Source organism: Carcharodon carcharias, chromosome 17 (assembly GCF_017639515.1).
Source record: "Carcharodon carcharias isolate sCarCar2 chromosome 17, sCarCar2.pri, whole genome shotgun sequence".
NCBI classification, from domain to species: Eukaryota; Metazoa; Chordata; class Chondrichthyes; order Lamniformes; family Lamnidae; genus Carcharodon; species Carcharodon carcharias.
In genome coordinates, this window is record NC_054483.1 from 106,288,983 (window position 1) to 106,301,574 (window position 12,592).

Consider the following 12,592-nt stretch of genomic DNA (forward strand, 5'->3'; position numbering starts at 1 on the left):
GGCTGACAGTAGTTAGTGGATAAGCCACCTGGTCCAGTTTGGATGCATCCTAGGTTGCTGAGGGAGGTAAGGGTGGAAGATTCAGAGGTGCTGGCCATAATCTTCCAATCTTTCTTGGATAAAGAGCTGGTGCCAAAGAGCTTTGGGATTACAAATATTAGACCCTTTTTTAAAAAAGGAGAGAAGGATAAACTGGCAGTTACAAGCCAGTTCGTTCAATGTCAGATTAGAAGCAATAATCCAGGAGAAAATTAACAACTGTATGGACGAGCATGGACTAAAAGTGCAGCTTATTGAGGGCAAATCGTGTTTGACTAACTTGATTGAGTTTTTGATGGGGGTAACAAAGAAGGTGGGTGAGGGTCGTGCAGTGATTTGTGCAGAGCAAGATTCTGTGATAATCAGCAATTAGCCTTGGTCCATGAAGACCATAGGGCAGTGAAGTTAGTGTATATATGGATTTTCAAAAGGCATTTAATAAAATAACATTTCAGACTTGTTAGCAAAATTGAAGCCCATTGGTTAAAAGGGGCAGCAGCAGCATTGACTAAGTGACAGAAAAGCCTTGTAGTCACAACTTTTTTTTGGAACTGAAGGGAGGTAAATACTGCAATTCCCCAAGATTTTGTTCTGGACCACTGTTGTTTTGACATACATTAATGATTTAGATGGATAGAGTGCTTAATTTCAAATGTTGACATAAAACATGGAAGCATAGCAAAGAGTGAGGAAAATAGTAACAGACTTTCAAGAGGGCACAGACAGCCTTGGGGAAATGGACAGATGAAATTCAGTGCAGAAAAATTTGAGGTGATCTGTTTTGGTAGGAAGAGTGAGGAAAGACAACACGTAATATTGTGTTACTTAGTACAATAGGTGCAAAAACCTAGGGGCCTAGGGATGCTTGTGCACAAATCATTGAAGGTATCAGGATTTGTTAACAAAGCAATTAATAAAATGTGGAATCCTGGACTTTATAAATTGAGGCATAGAATCCAAAAGATGCGAAGATAAGTTGTGCTAAACTTCTATAAAACGCCAGTTTGATCCCAGCTGGAGTCCAACCTTGGGCACCACACATTAAGAAGGATGTGTGAAGACTTTGGAGAGTGTACAGAAAAGGTTCACGAGAATGGTTTCAGGCGTGAGAAATTAGTTTTGTGGAGAGACTGGAGAAGCTGGATGTGGTTCTCCTTAGCAGAGTTGAGATTGGATATAAGTATTTAAAATCACAAAGAGTTTAGAGTAAATAAAGAGAAATTTTTTCCATTGATCAAATAGTTAATTATCAGAGGACACAGGTTCAAGGTGATGGGCAAAAAGAATCAGAAGCAACATGGGGAAAAACTTCTTTACACTTGGACTTGGAATGCATTTCCCAATAGGCTGGTGGATATTGATTCATTATTAACTTCCAGAAGTGAATAGAATAAAAATACTTGAATGAAAAACAATTACGTGTATGTGGGGAAAGAGCGAGAGTTTCTGAATTGCTGTTAGAGCTGACGAAGACCCAATGTACTGAATGGCTTCCTTCTGTGCTGTACTATTCCGTGATTCTGTGCAAGTCTTTTTTTGTGTGTGTGTGATGTAGTTGTAGTCTCTCTACAGCAGATGGTTCTTCTCTTTGTTTCCATTCGGTCGCCTATTATGGAGCTTCACGAGCCCTGCCTAAAGTCTCACTTCATGTTTACATTTACTGTGGGTGCATATATTTCAAGCTGTAGATACCAACAGATCCCGGTGTTTTATGAAAAGGCCAATCCACCCATGAGGCAACATTTTTTTTTTCATAACTTCAGGGCATCAAATTTCAAACGGGCAAAATCAAGTAACATGGCAGTAGAACTCAATGGCCGAACTTATTAGACTAGATTGTTGGGGCTTGTGGACCTTGTTGTCGAATGGCTGTAGTTTGGATGCTCCTCCTCAACTGCTGTGCACATCTTGATTGGTCTTCACAAACACGCTGCCAGTGCTGGAATTGTCTTCAACCTCTTCATTGACCTTTTATGAACACACCCAGTGATTATTTAGCAACAGTTAGACTTTGCAGCCTTAAAATGATAAAAGCGCTTGCCCACAAAGATGATAAAATTCAACATTTAAGAGTTGAACTTACTTCTGAAAATTCACAACCTACCAGTGTTTTCCTGAAATGGTGGGCACTTCACTTAAAACCTTTTCCTTTGGGCCCTGCTGCATCTGTAATTATCAGCCCTAACTCCTTGGACCTAATAACCTGTGCAAGTTGTGGGCAAGTAACCAATCTTCTCCCAGTGCAGGCCCCTGATGCTCTATGGATTGGAATAGCAGAACCAGCAGTGTGTGTTCTTCAAAGTCATTGAAGCGCACTGTAACTTCTGGGTTTCAGCACAAGTGAGAATGGCGATGGCATAATGGCATTGTAGCTGGACTAGTAACCCAGAGACCTAGGGTAATACCCTGGGACCCGGGTTTGAATCCTGCCACTTTGAATTCGATAAAAATCTGTAATTATCTGGGATTCGAACCTGGGTCTCTGGAAACCATTGAACCAATCTGGTTCACTAATGTCCTTTATCTGGCCTACATGTGAATGTGGTTGACTCTTAAATGCTCTCTGAAATGACCATGCAAACCACTCAGTTGTAAAAAAGCCACTACAAAGTCTCAAAAAAGGAATGAAACTGGACAGACCACTCAGCATCGACCTTGTCATCAGAAACGACAATGGCAATCTCAGCCCTATTGACCCTACAAAGTCCTCCTTACTAACATCTGGGGCCTAGTTCCAAAATTGGGAGAGCTGTCTCAGACTAGTCAAGCAACAGCCTGATATAGTCATCCTCACGGAATCATACCTTACAGAAAATGTCCCAGACACCACCATCATCATCCCTGGGTATGTACTGCAGGACAGGCCCAGCAGTGGTGGAGGCACACTTGTAGTTGGGATGGAGTTGCCCTGAGTGTCCTCAACATCAACTCAGGGCCCCATGAAGTCTCATGGCATCAGGTCAAACATAGGGAAGGAAACCTCCTGCTGATTACCATGTACAGGCCTTCCTCAGCTGATGAATTAGTGCTCCTCCATGTTGAACACCACTTGGAGGAAGCACTGAGGGGGGCAAGTGAGCAGAATGTACTCTGGGTGGGGGACTTCAATGTCCATTAGCAAGAGTGGCTTTGTCGCACCACTATTGACTGAGCTGGCCAAGAACTAAATGACATAACTGCTAGACTGGGGCTGCAGCAGGTGGTGAGGGAACCAACAAGAGGGAAAAATGTACATTACCTCATCCTCACCAACCTGCCTGCCGCAGGTGCATCTGCCCATATTGGAGTGACCACCGCACAGTCATTGTGCCTTCACATTGAGGATACCCTCCATCGTGTTTTGTGGCACCATCACCGTGCTAAATGGGATAGATTTCGAACAGATCTAGCAACTCAAGACTGGACATCCATGAGGGCTGTGGGCCATCAGCAGCAGAATTGTATTCGAACATAACCTGTAACCTCATGACCCTACATATCCCCCTCTCTACCATTACCACCAAGCCAGGGGATCATCCCTGGTTCAATGAATAGTGCAGGAGGGCATGCCAGGAGCAGCACCAGGCATACCTAAAAATGAGGTGTGAACTAGGTGAAGCTATTAACACAGGACTACTTGCATGCCAAACAGCGTAAGCAGCAAGCGATAGGGCTAAGTGATCTTTCAAGGAACCGATCAGATCTAAGCTCTGCAGTCCTGCCACATCCAGTTATGAATGGTGGTGGACAATTAAACAACTCATTGGAGGAAGAGGCTCCACAAATATCCCCATCCTCAAAGATGGAAGAGCCCAGCACGTCAGTGCAAAAGATGAGGTGAAGCATTTGCTATAATCTTGAGCCAGGAGTGCCTAGTGGATGATCCATCTTGGCCTCCTCCGAAGATCCCTGGCATCACAAATGCCAGTCTTCAGCCAATTTGGTTCATTCCACATGATATCAAGAAATGGCTGAAGGCACTGGATATTACAAAGGCAATTGGCCCCGACGATATTCTGGCAATAGCACTGAAGACTTGTGCTCCAGAACTTGCCTTGCCCCAAGCCAAGCTGTTTCAGCACCGCTACAACACAGGCGTCTACACGGCTATGTGGAAAATGTCCTGTACACACAAAGGACAAATCCAGCCCGGCCAGTTACTGCCCCAAGAGTCTATATCTTGATCAAGTGATAGAAGGGGTCATCAACAGTGCTATCAAATGGCACTTGCTTAGTAATAACCTGCTCACTATTGCTCAGTTTGGGTTCCACCAGGTCCACTCAGCTCCTGACTACATTACAGCCTTGGTTCAAACATGGACAAAAGAGCTGAACTCCCGAGGTAAGGTGAGAGTGACTGCCCTTGACATCAAGACTGCATTTGTCCAAGTGTGGCATCAAGGAGCCCTACCAAAGCTGGAGTCAATGGAAATCAGGGGGAAAACCCTCCACTAATTGGAGTCATACCTAACACAAAGGAAGATGGTTGTGGTTGTTGGAAGTTAGTCATCTCAGCTCCAAGACATCACTGCACGAGTTCCTCAGGGTAGTGTCCTAGGCCCAACCATCTTCAGCTGGTTCATCAATGATCTTCCTTCCATCATAAGGTCAGAAGTGGGGATGTTTGCTGATGATTGCACGATGTTCAGCATTATTCACGACTCCTCAGATACTGAAGCAGTCCATGTCCAAATCCAGCAAGACCTGGACAATATCCAGGCTTGGGCTGACAAGTGGCAAGTAACATTCTCGCCACACAAGTGTCAGGCAATGACCGTCTTCAACAAGAGAGAATCCAACCATCGCCCCTTGATGTTCAATGGCATTACCATCACTGAATTCCCCCCCTTTATCAACATCCTGGGGGTTACCATTGACCAGAAACTGAACTGGACTAGCCATATAAACACTGTGGCTACAAGAGCAGGTCAAAGGCTAGGAATCGTGTAACAAGTAACCCACCACCTGACTCCCCAAAGCCTGTCCACCATTTACAAAGCACATGTCAGGAGTGTGATGGAATACTCCCCACTTGCTTGGATGAGTGCATCTCCCACAAAACTCAAGAAGCTGGACACCGTCTAGGACCGAGCAGCCTGCTTGATTGGCACCACATCCACAAACATTCACTCCCTCCACCACTGACACACAGTAGCAGCAGTGTGTGCCATCTACAAGATGCACTGCAGGAATTCACCAAGGCTCCTTCGACAGCACCTTCCAAACCCATGACCCCTGCCATCCAGAAGGACAAGGGCACCAGATAGATGGGAACACCACCACCTGAAAGTTCCCCTCCAAGTCACTCACCATCCTGACTTTGGTAATATATTGCCGTTCCTTCACTATTGCTAGGTCAAAATCCTGGAACTCCCTTCCTGACAGCATTGTGGGTGTGCCTACACCACATGGACTGCAGCGGTTCAAGAAGGCACCACCACCTTCCCAAGAGCAACTAGTGATGGGCAAAAATGCTGGTCCAGCCAGCGAAGCCCACATCCCATGAATGAATAACAAAAAAACTCCTCTTAGCCAGGAGGTCATGGGTTCAAGCCCTACAGCAAGATTTGAGGTCATAATCTAGATTGTGCAATCAGAGGTACCATCTTTTTAGATGGTCCACTAATCAGAGACTCCATCTGCTCAGATGGATGTAAAAGTTTCTGTGCTCCTATGAGGAGCAAGAGCATCCTCCCAGTGTCCAGGCCAACAGTAATCTTCAGCCAACACCGTCAAAGCAGATTAGCCATTTGTCTTATTCGCTGTTCGTGGAGCTTGACTGCGTAACCATCTGCCTAGATATCAGTGACTATATTTCAGAAATAATTCATTTGTCTGTGTGAAATGCTTTGGAGTATTCTGATGAGCAAAAGATGCATATATAAAAGCAAGATCCTCCTTTGCTTCAATTGGCAAAAACTTGGCTAGTCAGGCTACAGCTACATTCCAAAAGTTCTAGGGATCCCTTCTTTATTCCATTAGAAAGTTTAAAAAGGAAGAAATTATTTGTTTACCTGTAGCAACTTCTGGCATTGCAGATAACATTTCACTCACTTGGAAGGCTTTATTATATCATCTGTCTAGCTTTATCCAAATGATTCTGTTAAATTGCTGAAGAAAATAACCCATGACCCCTAGCTATTGAGAGATGAGTTTTTAATGGGCTATAATGGAAATAGTCTATCGACCAGTATTTCTTCCAGTCAGTCAGCTGTTAAAATGCAGCTTGGCAATGAGACTGATGGGATCATGATTACATGTACTGCACAGCAAGCAGTAGATTAAACTACCAGCATAAACAGTATTTAACATGGTAAATATAATTTAGCGTTTTGAGCATGTGTTTTTGGAGCACCGTTTGGGAGGCATGATGCAGTGGTTTGGGCATTAACATTTCACGACAGGGATCTCGATCCAAATCCAGCCCAGATGGAGTGAAAGTTTCTTGGTTTGGCAATGAGAATTATAGATGTAGTTTGGAAAGTTTCAACCAAGTTCCTAAAAGGGATGGACTATATCATAATAAGAATAAGGGATTGCCCATTTAGTACTGAGATATGAAATGTCCTTGCTCAAGAGTGTTGAGTCTTTGGAATTTCTTGGCCCAGAAGGCTGTGGGTGCTGAATTATTGACTGTATTAAGGAATCAAGGGATATAGGGATGGTATGCAAAGATGAACTTCAGATAGAAGATTAACTTTGATCATTGAATGGCGGAGCAGACTCAAAGGGCCAAAATGCCTACTCCAGTTCCTATTCCTTATGTTAAAGCTAAATTGGCAGCTTCACTTGACAAGGGCTGGGTGGATGAATTTCTGGTGAGGGAAATAGGAAAATACCAGTCACACTGATATCACAGTTTCTGTTTTGAGATTTAAGCTAGGGTACATAATTGAGAGTACAGGCAACTTTAATCATAGTATATAACCATAAAATATTTTACCAGGGAGTGCTTGACAGTAAGGTTGGTGACGAGAGTAGCATTCTTTACCTTGTTTAGCACAAAAAAATCACATAGACTTGAGCATGATGGCACTGGTGCACCACTCTGTATACCAAAAGTATGTAACACTATGATGTGATGGAGCAGCATAATGTCTTGAAGGCAATTTTGTTCTTATTCCAAACCCAGAGATGCAATAACTTTAGTCTTGTTATGGCACAGCCGATGGTAAATGCTGAGCTGCTTAAATCTGAATGGGAGGCTTGAAACAATTGCCACAACTGTTTTGCAATTTGTTGCAATTTCAAGATGCATGCCTTGAATTCAGTAGTAATAAAACCACTGAGTCATATATGTTTCTTACAAAACTAAATTAAACCTTTATTAATAGGATAAATGATTTTAAGCGCACACACACAGCAACAAATTACTACTATGATAACTTCTAAAACCCCTAGTTAATCTAACTCCCAGTTACACTTTTGTTAAGGCAACAGTAAGACACACAGATTTTAAATGACCCAGGCACAATTCTCTGAACAATCCAATTCAAAGTGAGTTTTCTTAACTTCAGTTCTTTGTAGACGGCAGCTTGAGGCTTAGATGCTGGATACTTTTCACACCTGTTTCAGATCTTAGCATACACACCTTACACACAACCTTCTCTCCTTTTATACATATATTCCGCTTTGAATGCAAATTCCCAATGTTTCACTATGTCTTTGGACTTTATCTTTCTAACAATAAAAATCTCTCATAGTACCAATTTTACCAGTTTTCTTTGGGGAAAATAAACACGCTGTTTCTTAAGATAAAAGCAAAAAAACTGCGGATGCTGGAAATCCAAAACAAAAATAAAAATACCTGGAAAAACTCAGCAGGTCTGGCAGCATCTGCAGAGAGGAACACAGTTAATGTTTCAAGTCTGTATGACTTCAACAGAACTAAGTACAAATAGAACTAGGTAAAAATAGAAAAGAGGTGAAACATAAGCTGGGTTGGGGGCGACAGGTAGAACTGGATAGAGGGCCAGTGATAGGTGGAGGTAACCAAAAGATGTCACAGACAAAAGGACAAAGAGGTGTTGAAGGTGATGATATTATGTAAGGAATGTGCCAGTTAAGGGTAGAAAGGAGGACAAGCAAGGTACAGATAACCCTAGTGGGGGTGGGGTGAAGGAATCGAAATAGGCTAAAAGGCAGAGATAAAACAATGGATGGAAATACATTTAAAAATAATGCAAATAGGTGGGAAAAGAAAAATCTATATTAATTATTGGGGAAAAAAGGGAGAATCCAGCAACAGTTTTCTGCTTTGCCTGCTGGTGACCACTCTGTGAAAGAAGTGCAATCCTGGGAATGGGGCATGTACAGATTACAGTCAGGGAGGAGTCCTGGAAAGTGGGAGATGGAAGAATACAATTTGCTTTTTTGATTTCCAAAGAAATTTTGGCACAGACCTCTACCTCTAATATAGCTTCACAGAAGATCAAATATTTGGTTAGAATAATTAATAAATTATGTATAGTTTATAACTGACAAGCCATTAAATTTAGGCTATGGGTAATGTTTCCAATGTCAGACCCTTAATTTGGTGAGTCTTAATCATCCCATTTAAAGTACATGTCCAGTTTACCGAAGTGTTAATTCACTGTGCTATAAATTGTTTTTATGAAAGTGACCTTTAAATATCTTGCAAGCCTGCCTTTGCTCTCATGTAGTCTCCATACAAACAGATTAAGGAGGATTGGCAACTAAACAGGAGTAGCCCGTTACGGACTCTGAACTGTGTACTTCGAAACACTCAACGTGTTTTGAGGCTGGATTTCTGTGTATTCCCTCTTCATGACTGACTTCAAATAACCCCATAACCAGCATCTGTTCAGGTGGGACTATCAAAACTTCTCTCTGTAGAAAAAATAACTTGCATTTCTGGAGACCCTTTTATGCCCTCAAAGTCTCAAAGTGCTTTGCAGCTGATGAAACGCTTGAAAAGTAGTTACTGTTGTAGAAGACACAGTGGTCAATTTGCGCACAGCAAAGTTTCAGAAATAGAAGTGTAATAATAACCAAACAATGTGCAATGAGTGATGTCAGGAGAGGGATAAATATTGGCCCCAGGATAAGTGTGCCATGGGATCTTTTACTTCTACCTGTGGACTGCATAGGTGTGTTCCAAGAAGCTTTAATAACCACACAAAATCTTAAACCCACATTGCTGTTAATCTCTTTAATCTCCTCTACCCACAACCCTCAGATGTCATCTGCTCTAATTCTGGCCTCTAGTGCATCTCCTAATTTTAATTATTGCACAATTGGTGACAATGTTGCAGTTGTCTAGACCCTAAGCTCTGTCTCTGTACCTCCTTAAAGGCAGTCCTTAAAATCTACCTCTTTGATCAAGATTTTGGTCATCAGACCTAATATTTCTTTATGGCTTGGCGCCATACTTTATAATGCTCCTGCGAAGCACATTGGAATGTTTTATTATTTTAAAAAGTGCTATATAAATATGAATTGTTGATTTACATATATCCCAAGTACTGATACTGTTTTGGTATTCTGATTTAGGAATTCAGGCAATCACCACTAATACAGTAAAGTTTGTTTCCTGGCACGCTCTGGGAATGGTGATGCTGGTTAATTAAAAAGGCCAGTTAACTGGGAGTTACATTTACCATTGGAATACAGTACAATATTTGTAGCATAAATTTTTAAAGAATTAAAGTGCAGTACATGAAAACATATATGAAAACCTTTCATACAAAACATTATCTAGCTGCTCTAATTTAGGTGCCTGTAGAGTATAGTATCCTTCAACAGTTTTATTTGATTCGGAACCAACAAGGGCCCAGTGGATTATATATTTTCTTCATCTCCTTTTTCCATGTTAAAAGTCTATTGCAGTATAATTTTCAAGCCCTGTGCTTTCCAAAGATGCAGTTGATGCCAATGAGCCAGACACACAGGACAGCCTCAACTCAAATACTATTTTTAAAACCTAACCACAGTTGCCATAGGTTCTATAGATTAAATCAACTTTATCATTATGTTTCAATAAGGTTGCTTTTTAAACAGTTGCTTTGTGTTCCTGGATCAGAGTTGTCTTGTGCTGATTTTACAATAATGCAAGAAAATGTATGATTTGACTCCTGGCTTATCTGGCTTCGTTGCTGAGTCTTGGTGCACAAATTGATAATTCATATTGTCCTTCCAATTAACAAACAGCTGATACTTTTCAATGCATTCATCTGACTTCTGTGTCAATATTCATTGTCATTGGACAGTCAAACTAGTGGTCCTTTAGTTTTTCTGTTTTATAGGTTACAAATGAGGAATGCAGCTTTTTAATAATGTTCATTTTTAAGGTGCTTTTTTTTTTGCCTGTTATTGTCTATCCCTTGTTCAGCTTGATTAGTATCTTGTAATATGGATTCTAAGGGTTATGATGCCAAGTGAAGGATTTTTTTTTTCAGATTAAATGTGTCTGACTCGTCAGGCTAAAATTTGTTCACTACCTTCAAAGATGGTCAAAGACAAACCAAGGAAGGAACAGGGTATGTCACTTAATAAACTTGAGCGCTAGCAAAGCTGTTCTTGTGACCATCACACCCCAGTCACAACTGGGATCTCATGCTATTCAATTCTTGCCCTAAAATGGCAAGATAAAATCTGAAAGCAATGGTACGATCATTCTTTATTTGTGCACAATTTTTTTACAGCCAGAGTGTGCCCTAATCCGGTGTTATCTTTGCTGCACCCTCTTTCCATCTTGGAGTAAAACTGTCTTTCACTAAAAGCTTAATAATATCCCTCAGTAGGATGAGATGATTTAAAGGATGAATCTCTCCGTCATCAGCAGCACCTGTAGATTTTAAAAAATATGCTTTGGAGTATGTAGTGTATAAAATTATTTTCTAAGTACAACCTTAGATGAAGCGCTTCTTCCTAGATTTTATAAATCCAAAAGGTTGTCCTGAAATATGTGACTGACTCAATCTGTTTCAACCTTATTGAAGCAGAAGGTTGTTCATTCAAATCCCACTGAACATAGACTTTCAGTTCAGCAAGTTTCCCAAATAAGTGCCTTCCCTGTTTTTTGGAGCAATGTTAGTACATCAATGGAAAGTTTGTAAGCCTCCCTTGCTGGAGCAGTTTACTATCAATAGTTTGTGTCATCATGACAAATTTGTTGCGTCAAGTGCTCTGTCTGGTACAATGAATTGATCTAAGTTTACCCCATGAAACCTAAAATCAGCACAGGTGATTGATTAATTCAACTGAATTAGATCACTTTATTATCACTTGCGAAACAACTGTCTTGACATTTTTTGCTTTGGTATCCAGGTATTGTGAACTATAAAAGTAGCTATTTTAAAGACCTTGTTAAACTTGCACAGAGTACCATCAAAATGCATTGTAATTAAAATGCTTTCAATACCGAATGTATACTTAGAGCCAGTGATGCCACTGAGTCATGTCACACCACTCTGATTCCTGAAATTGTTTTCTTCCCTAACCCCCCTCAACCCACTGCCAAGAAAGAAGTTGACTTCAAAATAAAGTAAGTCACATGTTTACTGCAGGGATGTCTTGTATAAGGGTGGTGTCTCGGGGCTGCTCTTGCCATGTTGAGTTGTAGAGTAACATCTGGGAAAGGTAAAATAGAGTAACTTTTTTTTATTTTTGAAGATAAATCTCAGCTGTTTCATTTCCAGGGGAAGTCTATGACTTGAAAACTATGGCAGGTGTTGTGCACTGAGTGTCAGATTTAGGGGTGATAGGGAGAACAGGGGAGAGAGAAGAATTAGTCTCCTTTTTAAAATTCTTTCATAGAATATGGGCATTTCTGGCAAGGCCAGAAGGGCACTAGTGAAGCAGGTGGGTTTTTACAATAAAACCTCAGTAAGGCTGATCATGAAACTAACTTCCAGTTCCAGCTTTTATTAATTGAATTTAAATTCCACTAGCATGGAAACCCATGCCCCCAGAGCATTAACCTGGGTCTCTGGATTACTAGCCCAGTGACTTTACCACTGCGCCACCATCATCTTCTGTTTAAACATTAGTGAAGTTAGAAAAATGGCAAGGGAAAGAAAAATTTGTTTTGAAGGTATAAAGGGATTTTTGAAGTCTCCACGAAGTACTTCACATCCATTAAGTCCTTTTGAAGCAAAGCAAAGTTATTTAGATGCATTAGATAAAAGCAAAATACTGCGGGTGCTGAAAATCTGAAACAGAAACAGAAAATGCTGGAAAAACTCAGCAGGTCTAACAGCACCTGTGAAGAGAAAAACAGAGTTAATGTTTCGAGTTCGTATGATTCTTCAGAGCTCTGAAGAAGTCATGTGGACCCAAAACATTAACTCTGTTTTTCCCTCCACAGATGCTGTTAGACTTCCTGAGTTTTTCCAGCATTTTCTGTTTTTATTTAGATGCATTGTTACTTTCCTTGAGGAATGGTGGCTAAATAAGATTTAGCCAGTTGTGAGTACAGGGTCAGCTGTAGTTCTGTAAGTTGGACTCTTCCCTCTTGAGTCAGAAGGTTGTGCATTCAAATCTCACCCTGGTGGAGACTGGAGCATAAAAATCAAGCCTGACTCTCAATACCAGTACTGAGGAGAGTGCTGCA

General features: G+C 41.1%; 2 protein-coding genes across 2 annotated transcripts in view; one reads left to right on the top strand and one right to left on the bottom strand.

Moving 5' to 3' along the window:
* Positions 1 to 12,592, top strand: part of ubtd1b (ubiquitin domain containing 1b) — an 88,950-nt gene that overhangs the window by 39,127 nt on the left and 37,231 nt on the right. The gene's annotated exons all lie outside the window — the stretch shown is intronic.
* LOC121289714 (zinc finger protein 2 homolog) overlaps positions 10,668 to 12,592 on the bottom strand; it is a 67,111-nt gene continuing 65,186 nt past the window's right edge. Inside the window, exon 11 of the mRNA XM_041209344.1 lies at positions 10,668 to 10,825. The gene's annotated coding sequence lies outside the window, so the exon portion shown is untranslated. The remainder of the gene's footprint in view (positions 10,826 to 12,592) is intronic.